This window comes from Pleurodeles waltl, chromosome 3_1 (genome assembly GCF_031143425.1).
Source record: "Pleurodeles waltl isolate 20211129_DDA chromosome 3_1, aPleWal1.hap1.20221129, whole genome shotgun sequence".
NCBI classification, from domain to species: domain Eukaryota; kingdom Metazoa; phylum Chordata; class Amphibia; order Caudata; family Salamandridae; genus Pleurodeles; species Pleurodeles waltl.
In genome coordinates, this window is record NC_090440.1 from 278,635,723 (window position 1) to 278,651,425 (window position 15,703).

At 47.1% G+C, this 15,703-nt stretch overlaps 1 protein-coding gene across 7 annotated transcripts in view; it reads right to left on the minus strand.

Moving 5' to 3' along the window:
* The window catches only part of APBA2 (amyloid beta precursor protein binding family A member 2), a 1,150,852-nt gene that overhangs the window by 131,696 nt on the left and 1,003,453 nt on the right, over positions 1–15,703 (minus strand). The gene's annotated exons all lie outside the window — the stretch shown is intronic.

The window sequence follows — 15,703 nt, forward strand, 5'->3', positions numbered from 1 at the left end:
AATCCACACAAGTCACACCTCTGTGGACTCCCCCAAATGTCTAGTTTCCAGAAATGTTTGGGTTTAGTGTGTTTCTCTATATGGCCGCCGAATCCAGGACCAAAAACACAGGTGCCTGCCTTACAAAACCAGTTTGTTTTGCCATAGACAATTTTGATGTCTCCACAATATGATTTGGGTGGTGGAATTTGGGGCTGAACTAAATTGGTGAGCTCCCAAGAGAGCACTCTCTCTCTGCTTGCCGCCGCATTCACCTGCTCTCTGGGTTGGCCTAACCCACTATTACCCAGTTGCACGAACAGCTTGCGAAGGGACAGCAGGACTGTCCTCATCACCTCCCTCATAATGTACTGGAAGAGGAGTTTTCAAATGGGACTCCTCTGACTGAAAAATCACTCCCAGAGTCTGCGCCATTGTCCTATCCCTCAGATGCTGTCTCAGTATCTGATGTCTCAGTCTCTGATCCTATGTCAGAGCGGTCCTCTATAACCCGAGTGCAGGCAGCAGTCATCCATCAAGATGCCATCTCTGCTATTGGCTAAACTGTTGCTCTAAAACACTAGCCTACGTAGACAGTCACAAAATCGATGGTGTGTGTGAGATACGTGCAACAGTAGAGGCCACCTTACCTGCGCTTCTTCCCTCAATCAGCACGTACTTTCAAGACACTAAAAAAACACCTTGTCACATACCATTCGTCACAGTCTTTAGCACCTCCTGCGCCCAGTCCAACAATCATTATTGGTGCTCCCACTCCCTCCTCCTCGGATTCCCTCATTACCACCCAGCAAAAGTGCCCTTCATCTCTCCATAGACTTTACTAATGTACTCAGCTATTTACATAAAATACAGATGTGCTCTTTGCAGTAGGCATATAAACCTTCTGCGCTTCTTTATGGCACTAAAACTGCCACTAGACAAGTCGGACCCTTTTCCCCCCAGGGAAACCACACACATATTGACAAAAGTGATGTATATATGACAGCCAACCACCTGAAACTCAACTCAAGCAAAACCGAAATAATCCTCTTTGGCCCTCACCAAAAAAACCTGGGACCCCCCATGGTGGCCCACCACGCTAGGCCCTGCACCCACCCCCGCCAACTACGCACGCAACCTCAGCATCATCCTAGACTCCTCCCTCTCTATGACCCAACAAATCAACGCTCTTACCTCCTCATGCTTCAACAAACTCCGTATACTGAAAAACATTAAAATGGATCCCCACAGAGACCAGAAAAACTGTCACTCACGCACTCATCAGCAGCAGGCTTGATTACAGAAACGCCCTCTACGCCGGCACCACTCTAAAACTCAAGTGCAAACTACACGCATCCAGAACTCAGCAGCACGACTCATCCTCGACCTCCACCAACACGAACACATCTCTTCACACCTCAAATCCCTCCACTGGCTCCCCATTGACAAAAGGATCACCTTCAAGATCCTCATCCTCACACACAAATCACTCCACAACACAGGCCCTGCCTACCTCAACGAGAGTCACCTTCCACACCCCCACACGAAACGTCCGTTCAGCTGACCTCTCTCTCGCCTCTGACCCCCGCATCAAACACACCACCACCGGGGGCAGATCCTTCTCCTACATTGCACCCAAAACATGGAACGCACTCACAACTCACATTCGCAAGACCCAAAACCTACTTCTTTTCAGGAAGGGCCTCAAAACCTGGCTTTTTGAACAGTGAACCTCCTAGCCCCTTTCCCTCCCCCCCGTCCCCCCCCCCAGCGCCTTGAGACCCTCACAGGTGAGTAGCGCGCTTTATAAATCTCTTTGATACAGATCTACCTATATATATATATATAAATATATATCTACATAGATATATCTATAGATATATCCATGTACCTAGATATATCTATCTACATAGATATATATATATAGATATATACATATATTTTTTTTTTGTTGTTGTATGGTTTCCTTGGGGGCCAAAATGGCGCTGACGTCACAAAGGGGCGGGTGGGGGGCGGGGGGAGACACAGTAGCTTCCGTGTCTCCCGGGGGGGGGAAAAAAATAAAAAATAAATCCTCGGGTGCGACGCACCCGAGGATTTATTAATGCCCTTCCTGGTGTCGGCCACTGGTCGTGACCCGCACCAGGGAGGGTGTGTGGGCGTCGGCCAGTGGCCGACGCCCGCATTTAAGAGGTTAAGGTACTATGGAAGAATCAAGGAAACCACAGAAGTGCATTTCTTCCAATTCAAGGTAAATCTGATGGTCTGAGTTTTTATAGCAGCGTCTTTTTAGTCACCTAACTTGAGTGTGTAATTTTCTATTTTGGTTAAGACTAGATTTATGAAATGAGGTGCCTATTGCAACATGACATTAACTCGGTTTTGTGTCTTTCTTAAATGATTGGTCCGTTGTCTTTCTTATCCAGCAGTTGTAATGTTCTGGTTAGCTCTTCTCTTGTTTTATGCAAATGCTTTTTCTTGTTCAGTGTTCCCATTTTAGTTTGCAGATGCCTTTTTATGTCTGGCCTAAAGACACATTTAGCTGTCATGTAAGCTTCAGGGATTTTTTATTCATTGCCATCATATTGTTACATCATTGGTGTGTTCAGTGCAGATCTGATGGAGTGCTGTGAATTAGAATAGCAGAGATATAACTTTCAATTTCTTCATTGTGAAATTGAAGCCTCGGTTCAAGAAATCAGCCTCTATTCAATTCTTACTGAGACTCTTAGTGCAAAATTGTATTACACAACTGACCCAGAAAAGAGCGTTACATCTCTGACAGTTTTATATTTACCTGAGTTGGGATGGCATGCCATACAAACAGTAACTAAGCCATTCTTGACCTCCTTTTCTCTTTGCACTCAACGTTGCCCTCCATAGTTCCACAATTACCTTTTCCACTTCAGCCACTATGTAGAGCATGATAGGATTCCTTCAGCATAGCATATTGTGAACAATCATATAACTATCTCTGGAAGAACAGGGATGCTGTAGCACAAGCCATTACTAGTATCTGTTTTGTAGCCTGCCAATATTGTTGCGTCACATGTGTGCATTACTCAGTGGCATTCTGTAGTATCACTGGTTTAAAACGATATAGTAGGGCCAGCTCATACTAATAAGAATTCTGGCTGGCAACATCACTGATTTTTGTGGGGTAAAGTACCCCATGCAATTATCAGAATACTTGTTTCATTCTAGCACCATTGTTGAATTGTATTCCTGGTAGTACCATCGACGTGTTACACGCTGGTCATTGCAGGACTTGCTTGTGGCACAGAACTGAGCCAGCACTGAGTCTCAATTCCTGATCTTCAACAGAGTCAGGATAGTCTCTAATAGAATCTGCTGTTCTAGCTTTTTGCTTGTTTCCTTTACACCCTTACTCTCAGTACTGTTTCTTTCACACTTTGACTACTGGCTAGAACATGCTGGGCTTATCTACCACGGAATATAACAATAAATATTTACAGGAAGCCATTAGCAAAGATGGTGTCACACCTCAGAAAGGCCCAGATGTACTTCCATTTTGTATTGCGACTGGCAATTTGAAAATTCCTGCGAATTGCGACTCACAATACAACAGTGTCCTCTACCCTATTAGCGATTCCCAAATGGGTAGCAAGGGACTTGCCCCATCAATTTTCATAAGGCAGGTCGCAATTTGCAGCCCATTTAGGAATGGCCACACTCACAGGGATGGTGTTCAGCAGACCACCATGTCTGTGACTGCTTTTTGAAAAGGAATTTTTTTTTTATGCATCCCGTTTTCCTATAAGGAAAACGGGATGCATTTCAAAAATAAAAATGAAATTTTCCAGTTTCATTTTTTCCAGAGTAGGCAGTGGTCCGTTTGTGCCCCCATTCACAAAGGGGAAGGGGTCCCTTAGGGACCCCTTCTCATTTGCAAATGGGTTATCTCCAATTTGAAATTGGTGTTAACTGCGATTGTGACCGCTTTCAAGGTCACAAAACAATCATACATACCACTGCGACTCACAATTAGGAAGGGAATACCGAATCACAAAATAGTATTTGTACATATGAAAATCCTTATTCTGTGCGCAAATGGCCCAGTTCAGCGAATCGGGCTGTTTGCACACAGAAAAAAGCTTTGTACATCTGGCCCAAAGTGCTAACTGTATTCAGTCAACATCAGCTCTGTAGCTGGCTAGACCACCTAGAAAATCATAACACAAACATCTCTACATGCCTGAACTACATCTACCATTGGATCAAGTAGAGGTATCTCTGTCTAAATTATTTTTAAATTCTTAAAACGGGAAGCCCTTCAGATAACAGTAGATAACATTGGCTTAACACCTCGCCTAATGAATTATGAGCTTCAGAAGAGCTGCGGGGTTGCAGTGAGAGTCCTCCTCTTGGGGGAAAGGAGGCAGTGCCAGCACATGTAGGGGCTACTTTGGGGTGGCACCTCTGAAGGAGGCGAAGGAGCTGGATCACACCTGTGATAGGAAGTCTGTGTCAGGAGATACTTCCATCATGGTGGAATCAAGCACCCGGCTACCGCCCTCAGTGGGAAGGTCCCAAATGCCTGAGGCACCTCCGAGTAATCCTGGGAGGGTATCTAAGAAATCTAAGATGAAAGGCCCCTCAAAGGCTCTCAAGAGGCCCCACAGAGCTGGTAATATCCACTCTTGCGGTTACTAAGCCTGCATTATCTCCTGCTGGTTTCTTGGCCCGCAGCTCTGGATCAGGGGTTACTTCAAATAATAATCTGCAAAACTAGGTGAGATCACACAGGAAAGCTGCTATTCTTGAGCCTAAGAAAGTTAAAACTACCCCTTCATTACAGTTCTATTTCCATGTTACACCAATGAGTGTGGATCCTGGTGAAAGGGGTGCAGACTCAGTTGTGGGGGTGGCTAAGGGGGTCGCGATGGAGGAGCAGATAAGTCTAGGCTAGAGAACATGGACACTGGTGGTGCCTCCACAAGCAACAGATTTCAATTTTTGGAGGAGTTAATTGAAGACCCTTTGCTGGTGGTCATAGAAGCATCCTGGGATCAGGAGGAGCTGCCACCGACTAACTTTCCGAGTGAGGGTTACCAGGACTCCCCCACTGCAGCATCGGTTGCTGCATCTGTAGCACAAGTGATCAGTCCACCATTTGAATCAATAATAATGTCTCTATCTGCTGATACTGAAAATGGGTTTTCCATCTCAGAAGCAAACCAAAGGGAAATACGGGGTGCATGCAAGGCTCATGAGCAAACATTTAATCTTTTGGCAGCGAGGACCTGAGTCCTTCAAGAGACAATTGCGGAGCTGAGAGACACTGGGGGGGAGAAAAAAACAAGGCAGAGTTACAGGCACTGAGACATAGTGAACAGGAGCAACACGAGAAAATAGAGCAGTTGGAAAATAACATGAGGAGAAAGAATTTGAGGATTTTGAAGGTGCGTGAGGGAATGGAGGGAGAGGACCGGAAAACCTTTATAGTTAAACTGATTAAGTTGGGGACCCAAATTGAACATATTGAAGAAGACATTTCTACGGACATTCAAAGGGTACCTAGGGACCCATTCAGGAGGAACCCCAAGAGTAGCAAACCCCGGAAAAATTGCTGAACATATACTTTGAAAGAAAGAAGTTTGTCAAAAGCATTGTCTGAAAACCCTGCGAGCAAATGATGCCACCTTTGAGATTAGAACGGGTATATCCTGAATAACGCTAAACAGGCAATGGGAACTAGGAAGCAGATAGAGAAATATAAAGAGTTGGGAGATATGGCTCAGCTAAGGGTTGCTGCTTCCCTTCTTGTTGTTTAGCAACAAAAAGCACAATTTGAAAGGGGTTAACTGTAGGAGACTATTAAGACGGGGAATGAAGAATGAGGCTGAGGCAGGGTAAGCTGCCATTAGGCTTTGGGTAGCTACTATTCATCCTCCGATTGTGAGAGCTTAAGCTGTTCTTTTCTCTTTTTTTCACTTTCTTTTTTTTCTCACATTTGTTTGGGCATCTTAGGGGTGCTCTAAGCAGGACTAACAGCGGTCCATGTGGAGGTAGAGGAGGGTTACCTGTGGCGGGTGGGTCTAGGGATTAGTGGGGTGGGGAGCACGGGGCAAAAAAGGGGAAATACCCTAAAATCCTCAGCTAGTATTTTGGTAAAATTAGCTGGCTCTCATGACACAGGGAGATGAAAGTATAACGCTGCAATACAAATACTTTCCCGGAATGTTAATGGGTTATGCACAAAAGGGAGGAGGGATAGGATCTTGCAGTATTTAAGGGACTCCATAGGGTAAATCATCATTCTATAGGATACATATTTGACAACTGGCATGTATAGACTAGAGGGGTCACAATACTTGTTAAGAAGCAGGTGTCTGTGACCATCTCAGGAAGTGTCACAGACAAATCAGGTATACGGCTATTACCTTGCTGCAATTTAATGATAGGACATTTACACTACTACTGCCCGAAAGCAGATGACACGGACCACTAAAGACAATTTTTCAAAATCTTTTAGATTTTACTACCCCACTATAAATGTTTTCCTAGACTATATATTGGACAAATCAGTCAAATGTAGATCAATCCGTTGCCTTAGTTGCCTTAAAAACATGATGGGTCAATTTGCTTTGTGCTACCTGTGGAGGGAGAGAGTTGGGTCTATCCAGGGTACTCCTTTTATAGTAAACAAATACAGCCTTTCTTCTAGGCTTGACTACATTTGATTTGATTAACTCTCGAAGGAGGAAATCCTGGATACTGCCTAGTAACCAGCCCACCTCTCCAATCATTTGGCAGGTATGTTAAACTTTAAGTCTATTTCTAAGGCTGGGTTAATAATATGGACCCTGGACCATCCTATGTTGTTGGAAGGGGATCTGGTTAACAGTCTACATCATTTGGCAGGTATGTTAAACTTTACGTCTATTTCTAAGGCTGAGTTGATAATATGGACCCTGGACCATCCTATGTTGTTGGAAGGGGATCTGGTTAACAGTCTACATAGGGACACACAACAATTCCTCAAGGTTAATGTAGGTTCAGTCCCCCTGACAATAGTATGGGATTTGCTTAAGGCATTTCTTAAGGGAACAATCACCAGCTTGTCCAGTTTTAGGAATAAGAGGTACAAGAATGAATTTAAGGTCTTTGAAATGGCTACACTGGAGGAACAATTGTTTGTTAGATTAGACACTGATGAGGCTACATCTTTGGATAATAAGTTATGCTTGAAGAAAGAGCAGCTAGTAGCATCACTGGAGGCTAGAGTGAAGAAAAGATGGGATGCAAGTAAGGTAGCCCATTTTTGGATATGTTGAGAATGCAAGAAAGCTGCTTGTGTGGAAGTTCAAAATGTATTATGCAAGGAATATGATCAAGCAAATAAGACGTGAGTAGTCAGGCCTAAAGCTGTCCAGTAGCTGGGAGATAGAGAGAGCTTTTTATAGATTATTCAAAAATCTGTATTCCGAAGACTTGGAGACAACGAAGGAGGCGGTTAACCAGTGGTTAGGCAGGGAGGTATTACCTACTCTGGCATTAAGTGACCAGTCTGTCTTGAATGGGATTATAACACAGGATGAGGTTAGGAGGGCTATTTGTTCAAGCAAAGGGGGGGAAGCTGCAGGCTCAGTTGGTTTGCCAGTGGAATTGTATAAATAATTGTATAAAGCCCTCTATGATTTCATTCTACCATTAATGACTACTTTCTTTGGGGAAATCTTTGAGGAAACAATTTTGCCAAAGTCTTGGAATGAGGTGACTGCTACATTGATTTTGAAATGAGGGAAACATCCAGCTTGCTGTGAATCCTATAGACCCATCTCGCTCCTTAATAGGGATTATAAAATGTTTGTGAAGGTCTGAGCAGAAAGGTTGAGTGGAGTGGTTTGTAGCCTACTACAAATGATCAAAAGGGCTTTGATAGGGGAAGATTCATCCATGAGTTAACCTATGGCTTTATTGGAAAAATCGATTTGGCCACAACCCTTTATAGCTCTCGAGCGGTCCTAACTTTAGATGACACCAAGGCCTTTGATAGCATAAATTGGGTATATTTGGCCACCATATTAAAACAATATAATCTGGGTGATAACTTCTGTAGAGCTATTGGTTCAATCCTGTAGGAAGAGTTTTAGTGAATGGGAGTTTGACTGCAGCTTTTAAGATAAAGGTACAAGGCAAGTGTGTCCGCTCTCCTCTTTAATCTTTACATTGAGCCTTTAGCTTCTAGGTTTAGGCGAGACACCGCTATATCTCCCTTTGTAATGGGTGGGAGAAAAAAAATTGTCTTTATATGAGGATGACTTTATAGTTTATACCAAGGACCTATGCACCGCCTTTCCAGATATACTACAGATGACTGCAGGGTTTGAAGAGGTCTCTGGGTACTCAGTTAATATGGGTAAATGGGAGATAATGATTTGGAATCAGGAGAGTGATAACACCTTATACGGGAGGGAGATGAAGTATTGGGGAGATAAAATCATGCAAGATGTAGGTAAGATAGATCCCTGACGCAAATCTACCCTGAGTAATGACTGAATCAGCCCATCTACCTTTGACTGTCTTTAGTAGAACAAACTTGGTGAAGATGGTTATTCTCCCCAAATGTACTTTTCTTTTCAATACTATCCCTTTGCCTTTTAAGAAGGAGCAGCTACAGAAGATACAGCAGGCCATTAGCTCCTTTGTCTGGGCTTCTAAAGGGGCGCGGATAGCGTGGAAGAAGCTTGGTAAAAGGAGGGATAAGGGTGGTGTGACACTTCCTGATATGCAGTGCTGTGCCTGGACTTTCCACCTTAAAACCGCTAGAATGCTTTTTAATTCCCCAGACGACTCAGAGGTTGGTCTCTTCTTCAAAGCCATGTTAATAATCATTTCTAGCTGGGGTGTGGCCAAGATGGCGGCCGGAGCGGAGGCTTAACTGAGGAGCTCCGCTCTCGGCCCACCAAAGTACTGAAATCCTGAGCCCTGCTGTGCCCTAAAGTGCATGGACGAACAGCAGAAACATTGCCTGACTCCAGCAGAAGCTCTGGGTGAGTGGCACCCAGGAGGACGCGGCGCGCGGAGGGGAGCCGGGATCGTAGAGACGGAGCCGCCGCCATTGCCCGGGATCGCGGCTTCCGCCTGGACGCGTCGCACGTCAGACCAAGAGAGGAGCGGGAGAGCGCCAGGCCCTCTGGACCCTTGGCTGGCGCCCTCCGGCTCGGCGTGGGGACTATGGAGCGGGAGACGCCCCTCAACGGAACGGGGCGCCCCATTCTAGCTGACCCCGACCGTGCGCCCTGGGTGGATCACCGATCACGGTGGGTGCCGGCGTGGGACGATCAGGACCCGCCTGCTACTTTCGCGGGGTGAATCACTGGGCCCCACCACATGGAAACTGATGAGCCCTGGACCAGACACCCATCGAGGCTCCGCTAGCGTGGAGGTGGGGGCGAAGTTGCAGCTCCCCAGCGGAACCAGTGCTCCTATCGGACCGCGCCGCGCGAGCCCGCAGCGATCTTTACCAGCCCTTCGGTGTCACTACTGGTATTCTCATTGCTTGCAACTGGGGAATCACCGGGAGCACTGAATCACGGGCTGCCCCCTTTGGCGAGGGGTACTACGCAAAGTACCTGGCCCAATTGGGTCCTGCTTGCTATCCGGGGCGGTGGATGCTACGCGGCGAGGGGCAGCTAAGTACCAGACTGGGCCCAAACCTACAGGGACGGAGTAAGAAATTGGAGGAACTAAAATAGACATCAACATCAGAACGGGACATGCAACTCCCTCCTGAACTTCAAGCCAAGAGAATTAGAGGACGTACTGGGGGGAGACCGAAGGCGGGGCGGACACTCCCAGCAAATAGTCGGCTGGTAACCCTGGCTGAACGAACAGGGCAGGACAGCAAGAAAATCATGGTCAAACCAAAACACCCCAAAACGGGGTCTTTGGGAGATGGAGACCTTCCCCAACCGACTGGCCATGCGGACACGCAATCGTCCACACTGCTACAGCTGAATGAAACATTACGCAAGCATTCCCTCTAATTTGATAAAATTATGCAAGCAATAATGGACACTAAATCCTTGCTGGAAGGGAAAATTGACGCTGCAGTACTGGAAGTTTCATTGCTGCGCGCTGACCACCGCAAATTAACTGGAAGGGTCCACGACACTGAAACGACACTGAAAACTATCCAGCCAGAAGTAGTAGATATGAGAATTAAAATGCAAAAAATGGAACTGGACATAACTCAACTACAACGTAGGGCTGAGGAAGCTGAAGGACGGTCCAGACGTAATAACATCAGATTCCTTGGAATCCCTGAAAGAATCGAATCCCCTAAGGCAGAGGTGTTCTTAGAGACCTGGCTGAAGAACACACTTAAAGAGCAGTACCCTACTACAATACCAGTGATCGAAAGAGCACACAGAATACCGAGCAGACCACCTCGTCCGGGAGCCCCGCCCGACCACTAATAGCTCGCTTCCTAAATTATAGGGACAGAGACTTGGTCCTTCAGCACTTTAGAATGTCTAACCAGATCATGCTGGAGAACAGCAGAGTAACTGCCTACCCTGACTACACAATGGAGGTACAAAGCAGGAGAGTTGCGTATAGCAAGATCAAGCAGTTGCTGCGAGGAAAAGGCATCACTTATTCCCTTATGTTCCCAGCACGACTACGCATCGTCATGGACGAGAAAATCCTAATGTTCCCCACCCCTGAAGATGCATGGACATGGATCCACGCTAAAGGATTGGTCGATCCGGCCAAGGAAGACACATTATCCAAAGAATGGTCTACCGCTAGCTCCAGAAAGAAGAAAAAAAATACTAAAACATCCTCCCGCCCCACAAAAGCGCAAATGGCGTTGGACCATGCGCAAATATTAAAAGACACTAACTCATTTGCTCGTGCGATGCTAGATACCAGGAGAGAAACGGACACCAATGACACCGCCTCACATGGGGGAGACACAAGCCCATCCCCCTCCCCGTTGCTGGCGGGACCGGACCTCACGGCGCGATCGGCGGACGAGCTTTAAAAGTGAAGAACTGGCGTCCGTGGCCCCTTCCCGGCGGCGGCAGCAACTAAGGTGTTGCATGCCCCCAGCACCGGGACTCTCTCCCCGACATCTTCAGTGAATAACAGCCATTAATATGAGAAGCAATGACTGAATCTTTGAAAGCTGTACAAAGGCGCATGGGACTGCAGAGGCTGTAGGTGAGCCACCCAAGGGTCCGACATCGAGTAACCCACGACCCCTACACCTGAACGGTATCCGAATGGAACTGACTTCCCTGGAAGCCAATTTAGGCACCGGTTGTGCCACTTTGTTTAACAGACGTACACAGTCCGCAATATCCTTTCGGTTGTTATATCTGTCTTTTTCTTTTCTATTCTTAGCCCACTATGGGCTTACTCTTCACTCCTCGGAGCGCGGGGGCGGGTGGGTGGGGGGCTTGGGGTGGGTTGGCAGGGGCACGGCCGGAGGGGTGCGGGGGGGTCTGACGGGGCAGGTACAGATCAGATAGCTCTCTACACCTCTACACAACATAATGAATAAGGAACCCAGATATAATTTAATAACTTGGAATGTGAAGGGCATGGCCGGTGCTAGCAAACGTCACAGAATACATGCGTACTTAAAACGCCACCACATACATATAGCAATATTACAGGAAACACACATTACGCCTGCAGAGGCTGCTCGGTTAGAAAAGTGCTGGACGGGCTCAATATACAGCGCTGGCGACTCATCCTTCGCCAGAGGGGTGCTAATCTGGATAGCACCGGGTGTCCCTTACACAGTACAACACAGCACAAAAGACAAGGAGGGCAGGTTTATACAACTAAAGGGGCTGTTGGACGGGGAGGAACTCGTGATAAATGGGCTATATGTCCCGAACATCAAACAAGGCGAATTTTTACAAACTAAGGTTTCGCAATTAACCAACGACCTAACTTCATCATGCTTATGGGGAGGAGACATGAACTGTGTTCCACACATAGATAAAGATAGATCACACCCTCCGCTCGTGGCCGCCCCAACAATTAAAAATTCCCTAATGCTAGGCGCGTGAATGGAGGAACGGCGACTGATCGACATATGGAGGCACATGCATCCACATGAAAGAGCGTATTCCTACTATTCCCCAGTACACCTATTACATACCCGAATAGACCTCATCCTCACCTCACAGAACCTAACACATAAAATAATGAGCGAGGAGTATTCCGCTAGGGTAATCTCAGACCACTGCCCACTCATAGTACAAATAAGATGGGGCAGACCTCGCTCATGTATTCCTACCTGGCGACTGCAAACGCAACTATTACAAGACCCCCCTTTTAGGAAGGATATTGCTACACACATTTCAGCATATTTCACGTTGAATGATGGGACGTCCAGTTCAAGGGCCATCGAATGGGATGCACATAAGACAGTCATAAGAGGGGTATGCATATCAACCACAGTAGGAGTGCGGCAAACATTGATGCGCAAACTCCAAGTATTAGAACAAGAAATTCAGTCAGCTGAATGCGAATTCGCTAAAGGCTCAATAACATCAGCGATACTCACTAACATGCGCTCTAAATGGACCGAGACAGACAGCCGCCTCAGACACTTCGACTATCGACACTACATGGCCCGCACGCATGCAGAAGGCGACAGATCCGGTAAATTATTAGCATGGCTTGTAAATAACGAACGCCGGAACACCCCCATAGGCGCTATCCGCCTGGAAACAGGTCGGATAGTTAATACACAGGCAGAGATAAATAATGCTTTCAGAGAGTATTATAGCTCGCTGTACCAGGCACGGCCTCCGCCCACCAATACCCAATTAAACAACTTCTTCAGCGGCATTACCCTGAGCCACCTGACCGCTGCTCAAACTACAGAGCTAGATAATCCGATAGAGATAGCTGAAATCCAACGAGCATTGCAGCAGTTAACACACGGCAAAGTGCCCGGCAGCGATGGTATACCTATTGAATACTACAGCACGTTTCAATCTCAGATTTTAGCCCCATATCTGGTAATGCTAAAGGAAGCTCTGGAACTGGGCCAGCTCCCTGATACATGCCGTGAGGCATTGATAGCAGTATTACCGAAGGCAGGTCGCGACCCATTGGATGTTCGCTCATATAGGCCATTATCATTACTAAATACAGATTGCAAACTACTCAGCAAAATACTAGCCAACCACCTGCTCCCATACGTATCAGAGCTGGTACATCAAGATCAGGCAGGCTTCATACCCGGTCGCAGCACATTCAGCAACATCAGGAACTTATTACGCCTAATGAGAAATTCCCCGGTAGACGGTGAGCAGCAGGTGGCAGTTTCATTGGACATAGAAAAAGCATTTGATACGCTGGGATGGCCTTTCCTAACAGAGACACTTAAACGGATGGGCTTCGGGCAAACATACATTGGCTGGGTGAGAACATTATACACTGACCCAACAGCTAGGGTTAAGAAGGGGGACACGATCTCCGAAAAATTCAACATGGGTAGAGGCACCAGACAGGGATGTCCGCTATCCCCACTGTTATTTGCATTAGCTATTGAACCTCTGGCCGCCCGTCTTCGCATAATGGCCCCCACATGGGGTGTCTTGGATGGCCAGACGCACCAGATAGTCTCCTTATATGCAGATGATGCGCTGATCTTTCTACGAGATCATTCGGGAGCCCTTCCGGGCCTGTTGGAACTTTTAGAAAAATTTAGCTCGGTGGCCAGGTTAACAGTGAACTGGGCAAAATCCTGCATATTTCCTATGCGCCGGGTCCCCGAGGCACTCAGAACACTATTGGGTCCGGGTGGCTTGAAATGGTGCTATACAACATTTAAATATCTAGGTGTAAATATATACCATGATAGTCAAGATCTTAGAGATGGTAACCTTGGCCAACTGATCAGATCAACGAGGGGCTCCTTATCCTTCTGGTGCTCACTCCCATTGTCCCCTATGGGCAGAGTAGCTATTGCAAAGATGATAGTGCTGCCACGACTCCTCTATTATTTTATGGCATTACCCTTGGTACTGCCGGGGTCCTATTTCAAACTATTGAATAGCTTACTAACGGACCTAATATGGGGCAATGGCCGCAGACGCGTCGCATTAACAAAAGTGCTCCAACCGCTTAAACTGGGGGGGTTGGGCGCCCCCAAATTTGAAGCGTACTACGCAGTTGCTCAGATACAATAGATATCCACTTGGGTTGGAAACCCCGCCGGGGCTGAAACTCAGAGGGTGTTGTTAGATCTCGGCGGTACAGAGGTAATGCAATACCTCATGAATCGGACCGATCCGGTACACACAAGTAATGTGCTGCTGTCCACCGCACACTGGGCTTGGGGCCGGTACGCTCTGCAACGCGTAAAAGATCTGCAGTACTCCCCGAGGATCCCACTGTTGGTTCAACTGACATTAGCTAAAATAGCAGCCAAAGTGGGCCTGAACACATGGGGTAGCAGGGGCATACATACACTTGGGGACATTTACCAAGATGGGCAACTTCAAACTTACGAGGCACTAGCCGACAAGCATGCGCTGGGTCGGGGAGGATTCATAGCCTATGGGGCAGTCCGGCAGGTAGTGCGAGAGTGGTGGAGAAGCGGCAATTCGGAACCAGATGTCTCCCCTTTGCTTCACGAGCTGCTGGGGAGCATTAATGCCCCATCAAGTATATCGAATATATACAACATCCTCGCTGCCCAGTCTGAACACAAACAGGAACATGCAAAAAATAAATGGGATCGTGTGTTACCGGAACCACTAACACTCAACTCATGGGAACAAGCGATGAAAATGACTTGCGAGGTCTCACGTAACCCCCGCTTCCGATACACACAGTTTAACTATGTGCATCAGACTTATTTATCACCACATCGCATAACGCGCATGTTTCCCCGATCACCGCAGACATGCCCCAGATGCGACACAGAAGAGGCCACTTTCTATCACATGACATGGGAATGCCTCCCGATCCGGAACACATGGATAGATATAATAACGTTGTTAGCTGAATGGACAAACACCACATTATCTCCAACTCCTGAGGTGTGCATACTGGGTATAACACCCCACCCCAAAAAACGCAAACGTACATATAAATGCATTGCCCTGGCATTGGTGCTGTATAGATGCCTTATTGCCATGAAGTGGAAAGCCCCGGGCGCTCCCAGTGTTGCCCAGTGGCGAGAGGAGGTAATACGGTGGGCCAAAGGAGAAACACAGACACTACAGAATTTACTGGATAAAGGTATACTAGTTAAAGGCCTAGAGGTATGGAATTTATTTGTGATAGCTGCAGAAACCAAAGACGATGAACGCCCTCCCTAAATAGACGAGAAAGAGATAATTGCCGTCACCTCAGCGGCCACAGCAAAACATTATTGTAGAGGTTGACTGATGCGCATGGGGGAAGAAATGAATCAATATAAAACCGCAACACACCTCGCATGAACCCCTAAGCACATCGCTGTAGTTCTGTAATACGCTGACATGTGATAGGGCTGGTGGACGCAGAACCCTGCTGTTTCCTCCTATTATGACCGGCTGCCCACGCACAGCTGCCCACAACTAGCGGCGGGCTGGACCCCTGTGGTTCTGGGGCAGCACGGTTGTGTGCTGGGATGACGACGTCACCGGGATGAGGTCCCCCCCTCTGGCCTCCCTCCCCCCCCCCTCTTCCCGTGACCTCCAGAACCGCCTCAACTCCTATCTTACTTTCTCTTACT